At 32.6% G+C, this 24157-nt stretch overlaps 1 long non-coding RNA gene and 1 pseudogene across 1 annotated transcript in view; one reads left to right on the top strand and one right to left on the bottom strand.

Moving 5' to 3' along the window:
• LOC112481383 overlaps positions 1-23929 on the bottom strand; it is a 77559-nt gene extending 53630 nt beyond the window's left edge. The window contains exon 1 of the long non-coding RNA XR_003046887.1: positions 23363-23929. This is a non-coding gene — a long non-coding RNA (uncharacterized LOC112481383). The remainder of the gene's footprint in view (positions 1-23362) is intronic.
• LOC112481509 lies at positions 12135-12252 on the top strand (annotated as a pseudogene).
• Positions 23930-24157: the final 228 nt, after the last annotated feature.

Below are 24157 nucleotides of genomic sequence, written 5' to 3'. Positions count from 1 at the left end.
AATAATAATAATAATGATGATGTCGTCTGGTCAAGATGGTATAGAAGGTAGATACTACTCACCTCCTCTCTCGACTATATCAAAATTACAGTGAAACTACAGAACAGCCATCCCTGGGAGTTGCCTGAGACCTGGCTGAACAGAAGTCCTACAACTGGAGACACACATAAGAGACATACATAAGACATACATACAACTGGAGACTGGTAGAAGAGGGGATAGATGTGAAACAAGCAGGTGCAAGAACTGTGTGTGGCAGATGAGAATCAGGACAGTTATCTTTGCTGCAGAACCCCTACATCCCAAGGAGTGAGGGGTCCCAGCCCCAGAGTGGGCTCCCCTTCTGGCCTCATACTGGGATCCTCAGCCCAGGGTTGCAGTGCCAGGAAGAGAAGATCCTACAATCCATGGCTGTGAAAACCAGCAAAGATTGTAGCTAAGTGAAACAGAGGGCTGTGGGAGTTGCAGATAATTTCTTAAACAGCAAGCAAATGGACTTACTCGGTGATGGACTTACTTGCTCTGAGCTCCAGCACTGGGGCAGCAACTTGAAAGGTGCCAGGGACACATGAGGAGGAACTGAGTTGTTGGCTTCAGGCAAGGTTTGGAGGGGTGGCTTTCTCCCAAACAGAAGTATTGGCAGAGTCTTTTCTTCCTTTGTTATGACCTCCTCCTTCCCAGTGTGCAGACACAGGTATGCACCATATCTGAGTTGCCACCAACCTGGTTAACACAAGCTGCTCCACCCAGGTGATTCCCTGAGACCCCTTCTCTCCCAAGTTGTGGGCCCAAGCAAGCTGCCTCCAGTGTTTTCTTCCATACAAATTGCCTACCTTGACTCATCCTGCAGACTTTCCTAAAGATCTCTCAAAGGCTCACAAAATCCAAAGAAACAGAATTTGGCCTCAGCGTGCCCCATAACTCTATCAGCCACCAGTCTCAGTTCCTGGCGTGGCCTCTCAAGGTATCTATAATCCCAGCAATAGGTGGCAGCATTCTGCGGATTGCTTGGTGACTCTTACCAAGTGGCCCCAGAAATGCACAGGCTGTGACTAAACTTGGCCTGCAGCTGGACCCCTCACAGGAGGCTCTGGGGATGGCATACCCAGTGGCCTGTTTCAACCAGTGCCAGAGCCGGAGCACCATCCAGGACTGCATCAAAGTAGGACACACCCGAAGGACAGACTAGGCAGGTATCAGAGCCCTACTAAAATGAATCCTGCTCTGTAAGGTTGGCTCCTCACCAGCCAATCCTCACAACCAATCAATTCAAGTGTCAATCTCTCCTGTTAATGTGCTAGCAGCAACCAATGCTGAACTACAACAGGAGGGCACACGCAACTCATACATGGGACACACCTTGAGCACGCAGCTCAGGTGACCAGGGAGGACTGCCTCCTGGGCCCCACAATGCACCTACTACACAAAGCCACTTGACTAAGACTGGGAGACTTAAGAGCCCTACCTAAAAAATAGAAACAAACACAGGCAGGCAGCCAAAATGAGGAGACAAAGAAACATGTCCCACATGAAAGAACAGAACAAAGCTTCAGGAAAAGAACTAAACAAAATGGAGACATGCAACCTACCAGAAGCAGAGTTCAAAACACTTGTTATAAGGATGCCCAATGAACTTAGGGGAAGAGTAGATGAACTCACTGAGAACTTTAACAAAGAGATAGAAAACAAAAACAGAGATGGAAAACATAAAATGAAACCAGTCAGAAATGAAGAATAGAATATCTGAGATGAAGAGTACATTGGAGGGAATCAAAAGAGTGGAAGCTGAGGATCGAATCACCAGTACAGAAGATGGGGTAGGAGAGGACACTCAATCAGAACAGCAAAAAGAAAAAAGTATCCAAATAAATGAGGATAGCCTCTGAGACAACATCAAGCATAACAACATCACATTATAGGGGTACCAGAAAAAAAAGATAGAGAACAAGAAATTGATAACCTATTTGAAAAATAATGACTGAAAACTTGGTGAAAGAAATAGACATATAACTCTAGGAAGCTCAGAGAATCTCAAACAAGATGAACCCAAACAAGCCTATGCCAAGATACATTATAATTAAAATGCCAAAGGTTAAAGACAAAGAGAAAATCTTAAAAACAGCAAGAGAAAAGCAATTAGTTACCTACAAGGGAGTTCCCATAAGACTATCAGCCTATTTCTCAACAGAAAGTTTTCAGGTCAGAAAGGCTTGGCAGGAAATATTCAAAATGATGAAAAGCAAGGTCCTACAACCAAGATTACTCTACCTAGCAAAGTTATTTAGAATTGAAGGACAGATAAAGAGCTTCTCGGACAAGGAAAAGCTAAAAGAGTTCATTACCACCAAGCTAGTATTACAGAAAATGTTGGAGGGACTTCTTTAAGAAGAATAAAAAAAAAAATGTATCAAAAGTATAATAAAATGGCAATAACTAATTATCAACAAGTGCTTCAAATGAAAAAGAATTAAATCTTCCAATCAAAAGATAGGGTGGAAGACTAGATAAGAAAACAAGACCTTTACATATGCTGCCTACAAGAGTCTCACTTCAGAGCAAAAGACACACACAGGCTGAAAGTAAAGGGATGCAAAAAGATATTTCATAAAAATAGAAAAAAAAATCTGGGGTAGCAATACTTATATCAGACAAAATAGACTTTAAAACAGAGTCTACAACAAGAGACAAAGAAGGACCCAGAAATACTACTTCTGGGTATTTATCTGAAGAATCCAAAATGCAACTTTGAAGGAACAAGGAAATCCATATGTACATGGCAGCATTATTTACAATAGCCAAGATATGGAAGCAATCTTGGTGTCCATCGATGGATGAATAAAAGAGAGGTGGTATATATATACAATGGAATATTTCTCAGCCATAAAAATAAACAAATGAATGAATGAATGAACAAATTAATGAATAAATTCTTTACATCTGCAACAACACGGATGGACATAAAGGGTATTGTGCTGAGTGAAGTCAGATAAAGACAATTTATACACTTAAACTATATATAAATGGCATTTCAAGTAAAGACATATCACATGATAGTAATTTGTATTATCTATAAAAAATAGAAGTATTCATTATCTTGTAACAAAAGTTTTAATAGAGAATATAAGAATAAAACTTGTTTCTGTAATTGATATATTATCATTGGCCAGTATTTGTTGAGAGCCATTAGAATACAGCTGTGCGTCATCCACTTATAGATGCTATCACTTCTCCTTGAGTCATATTTTAATCGAAACATTTAGTCTGTACCCTAAGCACTAAACATATTTTCAATGCATCATAAATATAAGCAAATTTTGTAACTAGGCTGCTTAGTAATTAAGAAAATAATGCTGTGATTATTCCACCCTTGTTTGGTCAAAATATTTTAAGTAATTTTCATAGTTTTGGCACTTCAGCAAATGTAACATCAGTTAATGAACTTGGCTAAAAGGAGTCTGTGCATAATAAATTACTTTTGAGAGATTACTTTGTTGGGAAGAGAGAAATGTTTTACCATTTCGTGGTAATGTAAATTAATTTTACACTTTTCAATGACACAATATAGTGCACAGTGTTAGCAAGTGTAGTTATATGATGTATCCTTAACCTGCCACAAATCAACTCATATGTCAGAAAACCTAAGTATGAATAAGACATTTTACACTTAAATTGTGTTTTATGACTATAATTATTTACAACACAATTTTTCTGTTATGTTTTCTTTCAAAGCTGCTTTTTAGTTATTTAGAGTGATAATAAAATAGATTCCTATTCTCCTTACACTACTCTAGATGACTACAGTCAATTGTATTACAAAGAAAGATGGCCTTTCTTCATACAGAAGCCATTTAATTATAATTATGTTCTTCATTATTTTATAATATGTTCATAAATAATAGATGTTTTTATTTTTACACCTGAATTGAGAAACTCTGGCATTACACAAATCTGAAATGGATGATCTGTTTGGCATCTCAGTAGCAAAGATTGTATAATCAAGCATGTATGCCTATATATATACTCATATTTATATCTACATATGTATTTCTACATATTTGATTTGTGTGTATACGTACATACATACATAAGCAATAAATAATGTGTATATGTATATCAGTGTCTGTGTGTCATATCAATAAGAAATACCTATATGTATACCTACACATATATCTCTAACATTATGTATTATATATGATATAGTTTTAGAGTATTGGCATTTAAATCATCATTACATAAATACCGAATCCTAATTGAGCCTTGGCTTTTCACACTGCTGTTCTGCAGTTATCATAAATGTGCATAACTTATTTAGATTAGCTTTCTTGTCATCTACTCCCAACTATTCACTCTAGAACCTGTCATCAACTCCCATGTGATTAACTCAAAATTACTTCTGGCTTGACTGTTAAATCAATTCCACTACTAAAATTCTTCAATTTTGTTGTGATGTCCAATATCTGACTTCATTAATTATACTTACTACATCATTATCCTCCTCTCTTCATTTCTTATTTAGATTCATTTCTACATTGTTACTGAAAAAGTACACTTTAAAATATATTATATCTTTCTGTGCCTGTTTTCATAACACATGCATATTAGTTTGAACTAATAGGCTAGTTTGAGGTAACAAATGTTTAATACTAATGTCAGCACACCCCAGTCGTTGATTTGACTTATGGCCTGTTTTAGAAATAAAGTTTTATTAAACACAGACATGCTTATTTGTTTATGTATTGCCTACATCTGTCTTTGTATTATAGTTGCACAGTTGACAGAGACCCTAAAGCCCACACAAAGCATAAATTATTTACAGTCTGGATTTTAACAGGAAAAAAAAAAAAGAGATCTTACTACTGGCTTAATACAATTGAAATTTGTTTTCTGTTCACAAAAAAAAGTCCTAGGTAATCATAAGTTTCCCTGGGTATCACTCTTTCATGTGATCATTTAGGAAACTTGTTTGGTGGTTGCTCTGTCATATACAACATGTGGTTTCCAAGATTACCTTGATATTTTTACCTCAGTCATATAAAAGAAAGAGATCACAGAAGAATAGATGGGGAGATTTCATAGGTCAGGCCTGAATATATGTAAGCTAAATTTTGCTCACATTCTTTTGGCTAGATATCAACTACTGGTCATATCTGAATGAAAGGGAAGATGAAATAAATAACCAAGTTTTATACCCAAGAAGGGAATACAGACTTTGTAGAATAACAAGCAGCAATTGCCACAAGCTCTCTGTAAGAATTCCAATCCTGGAAGAACTCAACAATTTGATTTTCCCAGGCCTTCCACTAAACACCCTAACAATGCTGTAAAAATTTTTAAAAGATGGTAGGGTTGATTATTTCCACAATAATGAAGAACCATCAGTCTCAAGTGGACTCTCAATCTGGCCTAGAAATCATGTTATATTTCGCTGGTGAACACTCATACTTTCAAAGTAACAATCTCAAACTTTCTTTACTTTGCCTAACCATTCCTTCCTCATCCGTCTGTATCATCCCCTCCGTCTAAGAAGACAAAATTATCCCAAAGAGAAAATAGAAACTATCAAATGTTCAGTCTCTCAATCTTTGTTGCAGTTATATCAACTAACCTACAACTATAGATATATTTTCTTCTTTCTTCATTTATGAAACAGGAGTTGTCCATCTTCTAATTCAAGGACAAAAAAGTTCTGGAGCCTTGGATTTTGACCTAAGAATGTAATATAATATAGTATCCCTTAGGCTTATAATATTCAAAGTATCTTTAGAAAATAATGCCCATTTTTAATGCTGGCTTTATCTTTTTGACCTATTTTATCAATCACCTTTTTAACCTATCAATGTTACACTTTATACGTAATATCTACTTGTCTTCTCATATCTATCTTAACTCAAAAAAAATGAAATCGAATTATCTAGACTTTACTCTCTTTCTCCCTCTATATAGATAGATAGATTAGATAGATAGATTAGATAGATATAGATATAGATTAGACATACATATAGATATATAATTTCCATCTTTATATGGCCTCTAATTGATGCCTATTTTCAAAACTAAAATTCCACTCTCTTCTCTCTGAGATCAGAGATGGGATGATTCACTGATGAAGACCATCTACCTATACTTGTGTCCATGACCAGTGATCTAGGCTCTGGACTCTGTGCTCAGATTCATGCATACTATTGTTCAGAATCACACTAATGATCACCCTGTTCATCATATTATTTCTTCCATTGTCAATATCTCAACAAATGCCATATCCAGTTGCACAACCTGGAAAACGTATCTAAACCTAATAAACCTAAACATATGTCATCATCATATCTTCCTTCCTCTGTGCACTATCTTCATGATATATCCACTTTAAACATTAATTCAAAAAACAGAATGTCGAAACACCTCAAACTCTGTACAAATTTCTTCTTTCTAAATATTATCATTTACTAAAACTAATAATCTTAACTGATTATATTCATTAGGAAACCATCTTTTCAAATCTAATCTCTATAGTAAAGGCAGAGCAATAACATTAGCATGCAGAGATAATTGTTTTGCTGGATGCAAATATAATTATTTACCCTTGCATTATAGTCTTTTTTCCTAAATATAATAGTTCCTTTTTCAACAACATGCTCAAGACTAAATTTCTCCCATTATTATTATGATGATGAAAGAATTTAAAGTCTGAATAGTCAAACTATGTACCTTCAAACTCACCCTCTGCTAGCCTTCAACATCCTAGTCTCACTAGACTTCTTTCTTTCACGGCACCTTCTATTTCTCCTTCAGTTGTTATCCATCCTACTCCTGAATGTCTCCTCTTTAAAGATTTAAAATTTTTTCTGGTACCAAAACTGTCTAATATTACTTCCTCAAGAAAAAATAGAATTACATCAGATTTCTTTCCCTTAACAGAACATTTTACAGCACTTACCAGAGTTGTCAGTTGGTTTTAATGTGACCATTATTCATGCACCCATTCAATTAATGTATGTCTAACTCATCAGACTGTGAACTCAAGGAAAGCAAGACCTTTATCTAATTTTGCTCTCCACTTTATTACCAGTGCCCAGCATGGTGTTTAAAATTGGGTAGGAAATGAAAAAACTATTTAACCAATTATCTCACAGATAATCCAATAAATAAAATCAAAGTAATTTGAATGTTGGATGAATTTGTAACATTATCTCATCCAAACAATAAATTTTGACTCTTAACTCTAATCTCCTACCAGATATCCAGATATTTTTCACTTGTGTGTTACTGATAAGAAAGTACACGATTTAAAAAAGGTAGTGCATCTTTTCCATGGTCTCATATAAATGAAATCATACAGTATGTAGCCTTTAGTGTCTGGCTTCTTTAGCATGATGCTTTGAAGATTCAATCATATTGATATATGTATCAATGATCATCTTTTTATTCTTGAGTAGTATTTCATTGTATGGATATGCCACTATTTGTTTTAAAAACTTGTTATTTTTCCTGCCTATAAATTAATTCACATTCATTGTACAAGACTTGAAAAATAGAGAAAAGTACATATAAGAACATAAAAAACACTTCTAATCCTAAAATTATAAATTATGATTCATAGTTTGAGGTATTTCATTCATCTTTTTCTATTTATATGATATACGCATAACTAAAAACACTTTAATTTTCAAAATAAATAAAAAAATAAAAAGGTAGAGCATTCTATGTTTGAGCTGCTCTAATTTATTGCAACAATATTCGCTATGTTGAATATCTTTCCATACTCCACTCCAACTATGTATGCCTTTGTATGAGCAGAGTCTACTCCACTGACTACAATATGTTTTTACATGTAAAGGTTATATAGTTTCATATATATGTATTTCTCTTTTCTATGATGAATAAAATGAATAGTTTTTTTTTTCCTATACAAAATGTCTTAGTCTGTTTGAGTTGCTATAACAAAATACCATAGACTGGGTGGCTTATAAAAAACTGAAATTTATTTTTCACAGTCCAGGAGGCAGTGGAAGACTCTGCATCTGTTGAGTGCCTATTTCCTTATTCATAGACAGCCATCTTCTTGATGTGTCCTCACATGACAGAAGGGGTGAAGGAGCTATTCCATATCCCTTTTTTAAGGACACTAATCCCATTAATAAAGCCTCTCCCCTCATCATCTTATCACCTACCAAACACTTTACCTCTTAATACTATCGCATTGGATATTAAGTTTCAACATATGAATTTTGGGAGCACATATTTAATCTACAGCACGAGTTCTCTTTTTCTAATAATATATACATAAGGTAAAATTTTTAAAGATTAAATGTAAATACTTATTTAACTGAAATTTTAATTGAGATCATTGTAGAGTCACATGCACATGAAAGAAATAGAGAGATCACATGTACACTTTAGTTTACCCCAATGACAATATTCTATAAAAGTATAACACAATATCACAGCGAAGATATAAACATTTATAAAAACCACCGATCTCATTTGGATATCCTGTTTCGCTTTCATTCATTTGCATATGTGTATGTGTGTATTTAGTTTTATAAAATTTTATCAAATGTGCAGGTTTATGCATTCATTACCATAGTCAAGATAAAGAATAGACCAACACGACAACTACCCCTTGTATTGTTCTTTGATAGCCATGCCCACTCCCTCAAATCTCTCCTGACCTTCACCATTAAACCCTAACAGCCACTAATTTGTTCTCCATTTCTAACATTGTTTTTAAAAAAATGTTATATAAATTAAATCATACAGTATATAACTTTTTTTAGAATAGCTTTTTATACTCATAATTCCTTAAGTTATGTTGTAAAAATCAATAGTTCATTATTTTTTATTGGTGGGTATTCCAAATTCCTTGTGCGTGTGTGTGTGCGTGTGTGTGTGTGTGTGTGTGTGCGTGTGTGTGTGTGTGTTTGTGTGTGTGGGTATACATGCGTATGTATGTATGTGTTAAATGGTTAAACAACCCATTTATATATTCACTAGTTGAAGGGATATCTGGGCTCTTCTTAATTTATTTAGGCCTAATATAAAAAACACTGCTATGAACATTCACATATAAGTTTTTGTGTGACCACATGTTTACAGTGTTCTGGGATAAATGGCAAAAAGTGCAACTGCTGTGTTATATGTTTATTGTAAAGAATTATCGTTTTTTAACTACTTCTATTAACCAATTGCCAAAAGAAAGTGTTTTCTTGAATTGCAAAACTACTTGAGCATGGTGATATTAATGTCTTTGGGTAATCCATAAATGCAAATAAAAAATGAACTTGGCATACTAAGATAACACAAAGGCCAGCTCACAGAAAGCATACATTTTACCCTCAAAAAAGTTTTACTGATAGTTCAAAGTATGCAGACAATCCCAAGCCACAGGTTTACAAACTTGCAGAAGAGCACTGTAGCTTTTCAGATCCTTTCTTCACATATTAGGCCAAGCTCTTACTCAAATTTAGCATACCACTTCCCAAGAGATGCATCAGGGCATTACCTGCACATATGGAGTCATATTAGTCATGTAATATCTTCATTTTTACTCTGATAATTACAGGAAGTCACTGACATTTTCTAGAAGTCTATAAATCCATAATTTTGAGGTTTATAAGCCATTTTGATAGACAAAGAATATACTGTTAAAAGTATTTAACAGATAAAAATAATCATTACATTTCCACTAGTAAATACTATCAGGTGATCAAATTGGCTTCTTTACAAGGATGTCTGACCACCTTATTGCTTTATATTTCTTCATGAGCATCACAGGGGAGGGAAAATAGGTTTCAGGCCATCTACTAACCCCTCCTTTTTGGTCCACATTCTTTATTTTAGAATACCCTAAAAGTATATAAGATAGAAATATATATATAAAATTCTGTACTCTTTCATGTGTACTGAGAAGAATAAAAATGATCTTCTATGGATAACAATTTTGTCTACTGATGTATTTTTTCCCCTAGCAGAATTTACCCAGGCTTATTCAGAGAGAAAAATATTGATAATTCTCACCATAAATGTGTTTCCAACCTTCCCTCCAATCTCTAAAACTCACTTTCAATCTTAATCTATACATAATATAAATACTATCCTTTCTTGTATTGATTTATTTTTTTCTTTTCTTTATTTTTTTGGTCTGTGATGCTTTGCAATGCCTGTGGTAAGAATTTTATAATATAAACTGCTAGAACTTTTCTTAGGAAATGCATTTTACACAATATTTTCAATTATTATTTGATACATAATTTATAAAATAGAAAAATTTCAGTGAAGGTAGCAAAAGGCCAAAATATATAAAAAGTACTATTTAAGCAGATGGGAAAAGTATGAAAAAACAAATGTAGTCAATTGCTCTAATACTATATATAAAAAAAACCATAGACTATAAACAAAATTTTAAAAAGAAGACTACAACAAATCAAGAAATTGAGATAGTTTCACCTTTAAATGGAATCACATATCAAGTTGAATCCCATATTAGACTGAATATACTTATTTATATGAAAGTAATATGGCATGACTGTTGTCATGATGAAAACACGGTATCTTAGCTTCAAATAAAAAGAAAAGTTTTGGAAGATGGGCTCACTCAATATTAAATATTGTATACATATTTTTTTTTATTTCATTGGCTGTCTACATCTAAAAAATCATACATTTAAATAAATTCATAAAGAGAAACAAAGATCCATCTCATTAAAATCACATGTAAAATTTAACTTTGATGGTATTAGCAAATTAAAGGAGAAAAAAAATACAACAGAGAAGTAAATAGCAGTCAGTCATATCAAATTTACAATGTACATAAAAAATTAAGAATATAACTTTCTCATAAACACAGAGGCATTTTTTAAGCTTTTGTTATATTCTTTCTATTATATACTTACTCTGTAGATAATAAAAATAAAATTGAATGTAACATTTCACTTTTGGGTAGATTTTGTATTTCGTATAGTAAAATATAATCTGTGTTTTGATTTAAAAAACAAAAACACACTCCTCAGAATATTTTTATTATATTTTTTATAAGCAGGAAGGTCATTATCTCTAGCTGTGAAAGGACAAACCACATTTAAACCCTTGAACTGGGTTTCTTTGTGAGCACAAGGAACAAATAAGAAGAGAACTCTCTTATTCTCAATCTTCAAGACCTCCTACAGAGGCAATTTCCCCAAAATACCCGTTATAAGAGGTAAAGAGTATGGGTTTATAAAACTAGAAACTCAAAGATATAAAGAGAGAATGCATGATTAGATTATCTTTAATATACCTATTTATATGCCAAAATACACATACTTATAATTTTAATATATCTGATTTTGAGTGTTTCTGTGATTGCCTTTAATAATATTGTAGCTAGTAGTGGAAGATGCAAATGTGGAAATATTCCCTAAGGAGCTACAATTCTGAAATCATTCTACACTACCCTGTTCCTCCACCGTCTCCTAACACACTGATCAACTGACTATTCTTATAACTCTCTTTTATTCTCCCTCTTCCAGACCTTTATTCTCCCTCTTCCAGACCTCATTTAGAACTATAAAGCATAGAAAGTATTGCTTTTAACAGTTTTTATTAACAGTTGAGACACAATTCAAACTCGTTCCCTCAAATATGCATTTCTTAGCTTAAATTAGTCTCTTTTCCATATCTTTAAAAAATTAGGCTTGCATATATGTGTAGTTTTTACCACGCTAATGGTCTTCAAGCTCTCCAACTATGTTCTGAGCTTTTGGAGAGCAGGGATATTTGATCCAGCTTAGTATCCTCACAGCACTTACCCAGTGCAGCATTCTCACATACTATATGTTCAACATATGCTTCCTTAACCAAATTGCAAAATATCTGGGTGGACAAACCCTTCCAAGTATGTCTAAAATGCCTACCTTCATCTGTGAAATCTCAGGTTTCCTCATTTAGCAAAAGAATCTTTGGAAAATATTGAGTAAAAATTTCCTAAAGTACTATTATAAAATGTTTTAAAATTCTTTTCCACTGAACTCTGCAACTATCTCATAAAAGATGAAAAACAAAAATCTAAATTGTTAAAGGCAATTTAGGAAGAAAATATTTGTTTTTATTTGTCTGCTGTTTTTGTAACAAAAATTCTCTTTCTAGATAACCTAACTTAGGTCTATGGCCATGCTATCCTGAACAAGCCCCATCCTGCCTGATCTAGGAAGCTAAGCAGAGTTGGGCCTGGTTGTATTTGAATGGGAGACCACCTAGGAAGACCAGGTGCTGTAGGCATAGAAAATAAAAAAATAAGAGATTGTATGCTGACAAGGTCCTTGCAATCTGGGAGGTTTGCCTCGCCTAAAAAATAATAAAAAATAAATCACCTAACTTAGGCTTCTTGGGATAAATATTCTATTGACAATATTTGTATTTCATTAGGGAAATGCAATCACTTTTTAAAATTATAATTAGCTAATACGATACAATTTTAAACCAACATATGATATTTTGTGTTTGTTTAACTACTTTTAGAAAGTATATTTCTACAGTGCAAGAGGTTATGTGTAAACTATAACAGCTGTCATGTTCTACTAATTTTTTTTTCTACTTCTTGATTATGTGTCTCAGTTATTATAAAAATATTTCAGGTCATACATCAATGGAGGAAAACATGATGATTTCCTATAGTTAGAAACGTTTCTTAACATATAGCTTTTGACTTATACTTCACTAAAAATATTCAAAGATTATATTGTCCTAAATGATGAGTCTAGGTACACTTTTTCTTGGGGAGGGAGGTGTCTTAATTATAGCATTACATATAAATTGTCTCAAAATTTGAAAAATATTTTAATTTATGTAGGCATCATATGGCTCGCATTTCATGAAAGTTTATTTTTATGATTAAGAGCTTAAAAATATTAACTAAAGACATAATTGAATGTTACTGAAGTCATTTCACATTTGCATATTTGTCAATCACCAAAATAGAACCACTTGATAAAATAATGTAACTAATTAAATTGAAATGAAACATTCTCTACAAAAATCAGAGTCGGAGTTATATAAATTTAGGGTAAACTATTCATTATACCTCTAAATCATTTTATGTGTCTTTCTAGCTTCCTATGATTTTCATTTAAAAATGACAAAATCAACTTATACTTGTACTCTCCAGGTCAACAGACATTTAATGAATAGCAAGCACATGACTGTAACTAGATAATATATGTATTTATTGTTTATTATATATATTTTTGACAATGATAAACAAGGGGAAGCAAGTACATAATCAAAGCAATTTAAATATTGCTAATACAAAGTGAAAAAAATGAACATAATCCAAAGTTACATTAGGTATTATGTTAATATCTAAATGTGTGATTAAAATATAGCTAACTTCATTAAGTGTCCCAGATTTCCATGTGGTATATTTCTCCTAACTATATTTTAGAAGAATGTGGCAAAAAATGAACCTGGAGTCACTGAAGACAATAATGTCTCCTGAACTTCTCTCTTAACTAATGAGATAAGGTATACATTGTATTTTTTATTTCCTTTTCCATTCTCACTGTATAGTGATAATTCTTCCAAATAACAGAGCTATTTCAACAAAAATTCCATACCATCATTGAAATGGTACATCTTTCAAATATATTATTTTATGTTTTTCTTTATCCTTTAATGAAATTGGAAAGTTAGTTTCAATGTTCGCATTTTTGCCAAATTGTTACATGCCACAAATTTTATTCGTAATTTAAAAAACTGTTTAGAGCAATTAAATTAGTTATTTTTCTTTTATATTATAAAATACAAGATAATTTAAGATCTTATTAAATGAGTTAAGGTAGCAATAACAGAATAATTGGATAAATAAAATATAAAACTAAAATCATGAAAATATACATATATGTGTTTATGTATAAAATACTTTAATACATTTTGTTACGTATTTCCAGAAACTATCAATTGGTACTATATTTTTTCTTAATGCGAGTATGATCTATTTTGTTTTGTTACCTTTCCTCATTTTTGGCATTCTTCTACCTCAAGACCCTACTAAAATATTTTTTGGACATTTAAATTTATACTGATAAAAACACTAGGGTCACCACTGAATCACATTCACAAAGGAAACTATGCGGGTTATTAATTCTTATTAGTTTCCTTAACCCAAGTAGTCATTTTAACATGCATTCTTCAATTACTGTCTGTTTATGCTTATTTTGAACTTATGTAAAACTTAAATAAACAATTGTTTTTATTATTTATTTCTTTATGCTACATTAAATAACATAATTCAAATTTAAATATTAAATTTAATATCTGAAATTTAAAAGTGAAATGTATCCCTGGGATGCAAAGAGAGTTCAACTTTTGCAAATAAAAATGTGTAATACATCCTATTAACAGAATAAAGAATAAAAATCCCATGAACTTAATATGTAGAAAAAAGCAAAATTCACCACTCTTTCTTGATAAAAATGCTCAACAAACTAGGTATAGAAGAAATTGTCTCAACATAACAAAGACCATGTATGAAACCTTACAGTTAAAATCGTACTGAACTGTGAAAAATAGAAAGCTTTTCCTTTAAGATAAATAACAAAATTAGGATACTCGCTGTGAAGTTCAACATACCCGAAATCTCTGCAATGTAACTAGGCAAGAAAAATAATTTAAATCTAAATCAGAAAGAAAGTAAAATTATCTATGTTTACAGATGATATAATCCTATATTTTAAAAAAATCCTAAAGACACCATCAAATAAATGTTAGAATTAATAAATAAATTCAGTAAAGTTGCAGGATGCAAAGTAAACATACAAAAATCTCTTTTGTTTTGTTACCTTTCCTCGTTTTTGGTATTCTTCTACATCATGAATCTAAACACAAATACTAAACTCACATCATCCAATATTAAGAAAATAATCCCATTTACAAAATATCAAAATCAAGAAAATAAATTTAGGAATAAACTTAACCAAGGAGATGAAAGACTTTACACTGACAACCATGAAACATTGATGAATACAATTAAAGCACAATTAGAATAATTAATATTGTTAAAATGTTCATGCTACCCAAAATGATCAAAAGATTGTCATCCCCATGAAAATCCCAATGTCATTTTTATAGAACTAGAAAAAGAAAACAATCCTAAACTTGATGTGAAACCACGAAAGACTGAGAACAGCTAAAGCAATCTCAAGAAAAAACAAAAAGTCTGAACGTATCACGCTTCCTGATTTCATAATACAGTACAAAGCTACAGTAATCAAAACAGTATGGTACTGGCATAAAGACAGACAAATGGAACAGAATAAAGAGTCCAGAAATAAACTCACACATATATAATTATGTGATTTTTGGCAAGAGTTTCAAGAATACACAATCAAAGAAAGATAGTCTCTTCAACAAATGGTGTTGGGAAAACTGGATATCCACATGCAAAGAAAATTAAGTTGCATCTTAATTTGTACTTTATCTGATACCATACACAAAAATAAACAAAAAATCGGTTAAAGACTTAAACATAAGACCTGAAACTATGAACCTGCCAGACGCAAATAAGGAGAAAAGCTTCTTTTCATTGGTCTTGGCAATGATTTCATGGCTATGATACCAGAAACATGGAGAACAAAAACAAAAATAGATAAGTGGAATTATATCAAACTAAAAAGCTTCTAGAGAGTAAACAATCAATAGAACTAGCAAAAACTTCTGGATTGGGAGAAAACATTTCAAACTATATACTTGAGAAGGGGTTAATTTCCGAAGCATATAAGGAACTTGTACAACTGAATAGGAAAAAAGAATTCCATTTAAAGAATAGACAAAGATCTGAATAGACATTTTTCTCCAAAATATACAAATGTCTGATAAGTGCAGATGCTCCTTGATTATGAGTGGGTTACGTTCCAATCAACCCATCATAAATTAAAAATATCACGACTCAAAAATGCATTTAATAAACCTAACTTACTGTACATTATAGTTGAGCCTAGCCTACCTTAAACATGCTTGCCTACGATTGGGCAAAATCATTTTGCTGCCACTGCCCAGCATCACAGAGAGTATCATACCACATATCACTAGTCAGAAAAGATCGAAATTCAAAATTGGAACTACAGTTACTACTAAATATGTATCCCTTTTACACCACCGTAAAGTCAAAAAATAAGTTAAACCAGTGTAAGCTCTTGATTGTACATAAAATGGTGCTCAATACTATTAATCACCAGGCAAATCAAAACCACAATGGTATATCATTTTGCATCTGTTAGTAAGTGTTGGTGAGGATGTTAAGAGAAAGCAACCCTGCTACACTGTTGGTAAAAACATAAATTGGTACAGTCATTATGAAGAACAGAATGGAGATTCCTCAAAAATTAAAAACAGAACTACCATAACATCCAGCAATTCATCTTCTAGGTAGATAGCTGAAGGAAACAAAATAAGTGTCTAAAAGAGATATCTGCAGAAGTACATGGAAACATGTTCATTGCAGCATTATTCACAATAGCCAAGTTATGGAAAAAGACCAAGCATCCATCGACAGGTGAATGGATTAAAAAAATGTGGTATATATATATACAGTGGAATACTATACAGCCTTAAAAATGAAGGCAATACTGGTATCTGCAATACATGGATGACCTTGGAGAGCATGATGCTATGTGAAATAAGCCAGTCACAAACACTCTATGATTCCACTCATAAAGGTATCGAACAGTTAAACACATAACTATCATACACAGATGTGTTTTGTTTTGTTTTTGGTCTTGTTATCTCTTTCTCTAGGCCATAAAATGTTTAGTTTACAAAACTTGGATCTATTTTGTTCTGTATTTGTATGAGCCTAATGTTTCACTACTAAGATATCTCCCCCTCCTCATTCACTTATTCAAAAATATATTCCAGTTTTGTTTAACTTAGTAATTTTAGTGTTGTGAATATATATGCCAAAATAAGAGAAAAAATGTTTCTGTTCTCATAGAACATCCATTCTACTCAACTGCCTAAGAATATCCTTGTAATCCTAGCTTAATAGCTTCCTTTGCTTATAAATCTTCTGAATTTACAGAGTGAATAAAGCATCCATACCTTATCAATAAAAGGAACGGAAGTGACACAATATATTGAGTTATGGGTAAGTATCAATGAGGAAACAGGGGACTTACATGTCTAAGCATACATTCTAATCCTTATATCCCCTGTAAACTCTGAGTTGACTGTAGAATAACTAACACACTTTGACCATTCAGGATTATAAAATACATGCCCAGATTCTGCTTCTGAAATTGTGTTATAAGCCCAGGTAACTACAAACTCGGTAAAATACCAAAACAAACAAACAAGCAATTATTAAATGGCTATGGGACGTGAACAAAAGCAGAAAGAGTTTTGGGAGGAGTAAAACTTTGAGGAGTTCTGACCTTGAAATGAGTATTATATTCTGAGGCTTTGCGCTGAGGGAAGAAAATGCACTTGTTACACGGCGCAGGAAGGCTAAAACTCCAATTACTAGTCTGCCTTCTTTTTCAAATGAAGAAGCAGAGATGGAGTATAGGTAACTGTGTCTCGTAGAGAGTTGGTCAAAGGAGAGAGGGGAAAAAGTGTAACTGATATGTTACTGAAAATCAAACTGCTGCTCGCAGATATACATACACACTGGTAAGGAGTGTAAAAGGCTGGGTAGATAACATTACGTTAAGATTGGCTGCATAATACTGCGGAAAAAGCAACTCTGATATCTCACTGAATTAACACAATTTTTCCCTTATACTACATGTTCTTCATTAGTCAGCAGTGTACTTGTTTTGCTTCTGTATCATTTGTCTTCTCAGATCCTGAGCTGGATAGAGAAATTAAGTACAGAGAATATGCACGTTGCAGGGGAACAGAAACCTGTGTTTAGCACTGCATTACTAAAAAAATTATTTAGTTTTGTGTATTTCCCTTTTGCTTTTCTTTAAATTAAGATGTATTCCAATATTACTGGTTGTTCCAAATATTTTCTCTGTATCAAGAGTTTTGTTTTTGTTTTTGTTTTTCATTTTTTTAAATTTATTTTTCTACCTCCTTTTTCTACAATTAGGTTACAGCTGACTAAAAATAAGAATTTAACCATGGGGGTAGATCTGTGTAGCAATGCTTTTCAAAGTGAAAGAAGGTTAAGTGGTGAATAAGACTCGGTGGATTGCTAGAACAAACTGCAACTTCTCACCAAGAAACTTTTCTTTTGGTTCTCGATTCTTGGAGATATTGTGCTATGTTGCAATATATTTTTTACTTATCTTCCTTCACATTTAAAAGTTATACGTTTCTTAAACTGAGTGTTTCATACAAAAAAAATTTGAAATAGTGAATATGGAAATGAGAAGAAGAAAAATGATCTAAAATATTTATTATTTTTCTTTGTTCTTCTAGGAAAGATCGTGTAGCTTCTTGGCACTGATGAAGCCTAATGCCAAAAAAAGAGTCTAGAAAAATCTCCAGTGATGCATATTTTCTAATGTATGAAAATTTATGCCACAGTTTTCTTACTAAATTTGACTTAATAGTGTGTATATTTTGAAGAAGTGTTATGATGGAAATAGTATAATGTTATTGAAAATCCTTTTAAAGGACACATGGAAATGATAAAAAAAAGATTGTCCTATGTTTTCCAGAAATCTGCAATGTTTCGTCCGTAAAAGAAACTTGGAGACATGTATTTCTTCGAAGTGAAATCTTACTTTTACCTGACTTTTGTTCCTCCTTATTGTTGCCAAAGTTTGAAACCTTTCTACATAGGTAGGATTCTAAAATATCTGAGTTTATAAATTAACTACTTCATGTCTGTTCCTTCAGTTTTGTTATTCTCATTTGCCAATGAACTTGCTTATTTTTGCAACAATTCATCCTGAAAGACAAAAGATCTTTACCTTCTACATCACAGAAATACTTAAGTCTGGTAATGGTAAGAATTCACTTGGCCTCATCGACATAACAAAGGAACAAACTATAAGAATGTACATTAGTGGTACTAATTTGGTCATTAAAAAAACAAAACAAAACACTATTATGAGTCTTCTGAGAACACGCAGGTCAGCATATTCCCTTTTGTCATTCCAGAATGTAATTGATTTTTGCCTAATCCAAGCAAGTAACTTGGGAAAGAAAGATATCCATTTTTCTCCCATTATCAAAGTTTCCAGTCCCCTTGTACTGTCTTCAGGCTACACAAGCTCCAACACATGGTTTCCAGTAATCCACTAGAGCTTTCAGTCTCACTTTTCAAAACATTCCAATTTCAACATCTTTCATTCTACACCATTGTCAGATAATTACAATCTTCCTGAACATTCACTTTTCTCCAAAAACTTTCAAGATAGAGAATTCACTCATACCATGATACATTCACGGTTCTCCGAACACTGATATACTACATATGCCTAAAACAGTCTTCCTAGGAAAAAATTCCTAATGCTCTTTATATCAAAACTGGTTGGAAGACATGAAATTGGACTTGGGAAACAGGTTTCATTGGGTTATCCTTTAGAAACTTCACAGGAATACATCTGTTTGTATGTTTGTGATTCTATGCAGTTCTATATGATAAGTGGGACTTTGAGTAATTATTTAGTGACTTGAAAATTTATTTTTTGATGTATATAAATAACTTTTCCAGCTCTTTATGTTCTAACTGTGCAGACAGAATAAATAGAGCAACTACGTTTTAAAATCTGCAAAAGCTAAAATAGATTCTCTGAGATCACACATCTCATTTTAAAGGTGCGCTTCTCTGATATCTTTGCTGTGGAATTCAGTAAATAAAGATGTTGATCATTATCCATCTATGTTTAGCTTTGTGTATTTTAACATGCTGATGTATTTCATTAAAGCTGCACCTGTCATCAACATTGAATTTAAGGGTCTCATGTTTTTAGTACACTCTCCTATTTTTAAAACAGTATCTGGTACATCGGCTCTGTCAAACATTTTCAATCCTTTAATAATTCAAACTAGATTTCAATAAATAGCCAAGAATATTCCTTCAAGCAACTCTGCTGTTATTAATGTTGGGGCTCTCCTTGCTTTGTTTTTGAAAGCTTCTAATAAAGTATTGGGACAGATGTTAAGTTCCTTTATTAGATAATGCATGATGTAGAAGCTAAAATATTCATAAAACAACACCATGTTTCTTACAAGGATTTTAATGGGAATATTATCTCCTACATGATAGTTCTAGGAAGAAGATGGTCACCAATGCCCTTTCTTCTCCCTGGAACTCCCTTCCAAGTAGTTATTTGAGCTATTCAGAGCTGGATACACATAATTTGGATCCCAGTTCTAAACAAAAATAAATGTAAGATATCACACCTTCAAATAGTTCACTTATTCATTTATTCATTCAGTGCATATGTACTCATCACCATTTCTGTGGAAATATTCCAGGATGGAAAAGAGCACTGAGCAAAGTACTCTATGTTCTCAACCTCAATTTTTTATCCTATAAAAATGAAAACACATTTAAAATAATATCATGGGATGAAAACTTATAAATATTTCAATTTTAAATGTAATACCTGTGAATTTTTCAACTCCTAGAGATTATAAAGATCCCATAATTTTCATCTTTAATAAAAATACAGTATAACCAAAATATTTGATGACAACAGAAATGAAACAGAAAACTAACAAAGTATCTGCATTTTATTGTATGTTTCCCTAGGGAAGAATAAAAAGTATTTAGGCTCGTTATAGGCTCTAGCCTCCATATGAACCAATGTATTAAATTTAATCTGATTTTGACCAATTTTGGACTATATTTCTGTCTCTTAGCATCCTTATTACCTTGTTTCTTCTTTTTATATCAGCATCTTTACTGGAAAGCCATAAATGATTCAAGTTGTTCTTTTGACATTCAAATTATCATTAAAGAAAAATGGAGCAAGGAAGCAACACAGGCTCTTATAAACTGATTTCTCTTATCAGTGACAAAAAAAAAATCTGAGATATTCTCAATTAAATTACAGAGAGCAGAGAGTGAAAGAAAGAGACAAGAATAATTATTCAGTTAATAGCTGTAGGCCAGCTAACAAAACACTACTCACATTCCTGAATCAACCTCAAGGTGTCTATATGCATGAACTTTCAAGACTGTTGCCTATAATCAATTAAAAGTAGCAAATATTTCTTCCTTAAAAACTATGTATTTATCATAGAACTATCCCTGCTTCACCTTTTCCTATTCCCCTTATCTGTGGTCATATAAATTCTTTTAAAACAATTTAGATCTTTTTTCCCCTAAATATTATGTAGAAAAGTGCCCATCAACTTCAGGATGGTGGATATACTTGTCTTTTTTCCACGTAGCCATGATGCTGGTGGTTTAGACTTCATACCCCAGGATCTGGTCCTTTTATGGCTAGAATTTAGTTCAATAAAACTTTCTTTTAAAAAAAAAAAATTTGGCTGTGAAAATTTGTTTAACATGAGTAAATTTCAAATTCTAACCATGTGCTTTTGAGTCTAATCAAACTTAAGTCATATGTAATATCCCATTATAACTTATTTCCCAAAGATTAAGTTGAATAGAGTAATAAAGAAATGTGGGTACTCTTTGGGTTGAAAAGAGTCCCAGGTTGCCATTAATACTAATTATAGGAATAGAATATAAACAAAACCAGTCAAGCGACACCATTTAAAGTAGAATTTAGGGAATGATTTGGCATGAATTAAAATATTTTAAGCAATTGTAATGTATAATCAATGGAACAACTTTAAGACAATGTCAAAAATACATATAAATGAGTAGATGTATTAGAGACTGAATTAATACAAGAAGAATCAAGAAAGTTGCTATAAGTATGTAGCTATGTAAGAAAATTCTCCTTCATTGCTGTCTTGACTAACATTAATTCCTTCATTTATTACATAACTATTGACTATCATATATTTGACAGACACTAGGCATAATATATTAGTGACTATAGCCTTGCTCTGGGCATCTTGGAATCATGGTCTATTAGGGAGAAAAACAGGAAATGCGTTATTTTCATAAAGTATACTATTATCAGATTAGTAAATATCCATCATACTGTGGAAAATTTTTTAGGAGCCTCTAAAACAAATTATTTTTTTCTCTTGACTACATGTGCTTCTGCTTCCAGGGATTACCATGAGTAAAATTTTTCAGAATTGATACCCATTAGCTGGAAAATTAAAACATAAGTGCAGAATACAGACACTGGGTTTGTGGCAAGGGTCAAGACTAGTAAACTTTAGGGAGGTAAAATCTGCATGTGTTTCTTGGAAAGTGAATAAGCAGTTTAATAATCAAAGAGAAATTCAGAAATGTGATATTAAATAGATCAAAAACAAGTATACATAACTTCAATACTCATTAAATATCTTTTTGAAGAACTAGTCAAGGAAAAGCAATCTCAGGAAAAATATGATATAAATTTGAAAATGTATAGAATATCAAATATTGTCCAAGGTCACTGCATCTAAATCTTTTAGAACCCAATTTTCACTGGAACATATAAAGAGAAACTAATATTATTATTCAGCATTTGAAAATTTTATATATAAACTAAGTCAGGGATACTATATCTTTTTATGAAGAATCCAAGGTTTCCCCAATTCCTTTTCCATTATATATAAATATAACAATTAAAATAACTAAGAGATGCTATTCCTTTTTCTGAAAATTCAACATTTCCCATATTCTCTTTCCATTCCCCCACCTTCTGCCTTGCATATGACTAAAGGAAAACACTCATAGCAAAAGATCACTGGAAAGAATAGAGAATTCTATTACATATTCCTGACTTGGTTAGGTTCACAGCTGTGAGATTCTAGATATGACAAAAAAATGTTTTAGGAGTGAGGCAGAAACTGGCAAAAATAACCTAAACTCATGAAATAGTCTTATCTTTGAAATGCATGGGCTAAAAGAGACTTAAAAAAATAAGTCCACAATGGTATCTGGAGTATCTGACTGGAAGACTAAGTGATCTGTAATAAAATGCAAGCTAGTAAGATTGTAATAGCTTGTAGCTTCACTTCGGGGGAGCATAAAGAAGCACAACTATAGGAGTTTCTCCTCTGAATAGAAAAAAAAAAAAATAGATGGCATTCTAACTGGTAATTGGAATTCCTTGTGGCCTGTGAGCCAGGGAATGAATAAGTGCCCAATAATTTGAACAAACTAGGAGGAGACGAATTCATTGTAACAGTGGCTGACCTGGGAAACAGAGTTCTTTCTTTCTGGAAATGTTAAAGCAAAGGCTAAAGAATAACTTTCCAAAAACGTTGTAAATAGAATTTCAGTTCTGCCCTGAAAGAAAAGTTGCATGAAAAGAATTATAAGTCAATGGCATCATACTTCAAGGAAGAGTGTTCTTACCCCACGTTAGTTATTTCTTTCCTCCTATAAGCTGTCAGCAGCCCCTCTGCTACCTGACAGGCACACAGGAATAGATAATAACTGCACTCCATGAAGATGCTTCAGTTCACCTTTTTTCCATTTTTGAGTGTCTCGGCTTGAGTGTGTTTGTCTTCAAATAATAGTAGTGGTGGCTCTTTTTAGCAACAATGGCCCTCACACTGTGGGAGCCCATACCTCCCTCATGAATAGAGGGCAGGAAATGCCTTAAAATTCTTGTCACCTCCCCTTCCTTCTCACTACATGTACACATATACCCTAAGATGAGTAAGAGACTCTGAACGCCCCTGTACTCCACTGTTCCAGTTCAGAGCAACTCCAGTTTACAACCAAACACTCCAGAGCTCTTGTGAGTCAGGCTGAAAGTACCCACTGTGTAGTTTTATCCAAAATAAAATCTCCTTTTCTGTCCCTTTTCCCTCATACTTCTTGATCCATGTTTTTAATAAATCACTTGTACACAAAATGTCATCTAATGTTATGTTTCTAGAATATCTACTATAAAACAGGTTTACTTATCATTATTCAACATTCCCTTCAAGATTCCTTGTCCTTCTATTTTCTCCTTGGAGTACTTACCAACTACTCTTTCTCTGAACTTTAATAAAGACTGATGGTGCTCTTCAATGTTTTAGAAGTAGTGTAGAAATTTTTAAATGAATCTCAGTCTCTCAATCTCTCAATCTCTCTCCTTCACCTGTGTATTGGTATATTTTGTTATCTCAATAATATTGCAAAGTTTTTCAGGATCAGAAA

This window comes from Pteropus alecto, unplaced genomic scaffold (assembly GCF_000325575.1).
Source record: "Pteropus alecto unplaced genomic scaffold, ASM32557v1 scaffold72, whole genome shotgun sequence".
Classification (NCBI taxonomy): Eukaryota; Metazoa; Chordata; class Mammalia; order Chiroptera; family Pteropodidae; genus Pteropus; species Pteropus alecto.
This window is presented reverse-complemented; position numbering and strand designations above follow the sequence as displayed.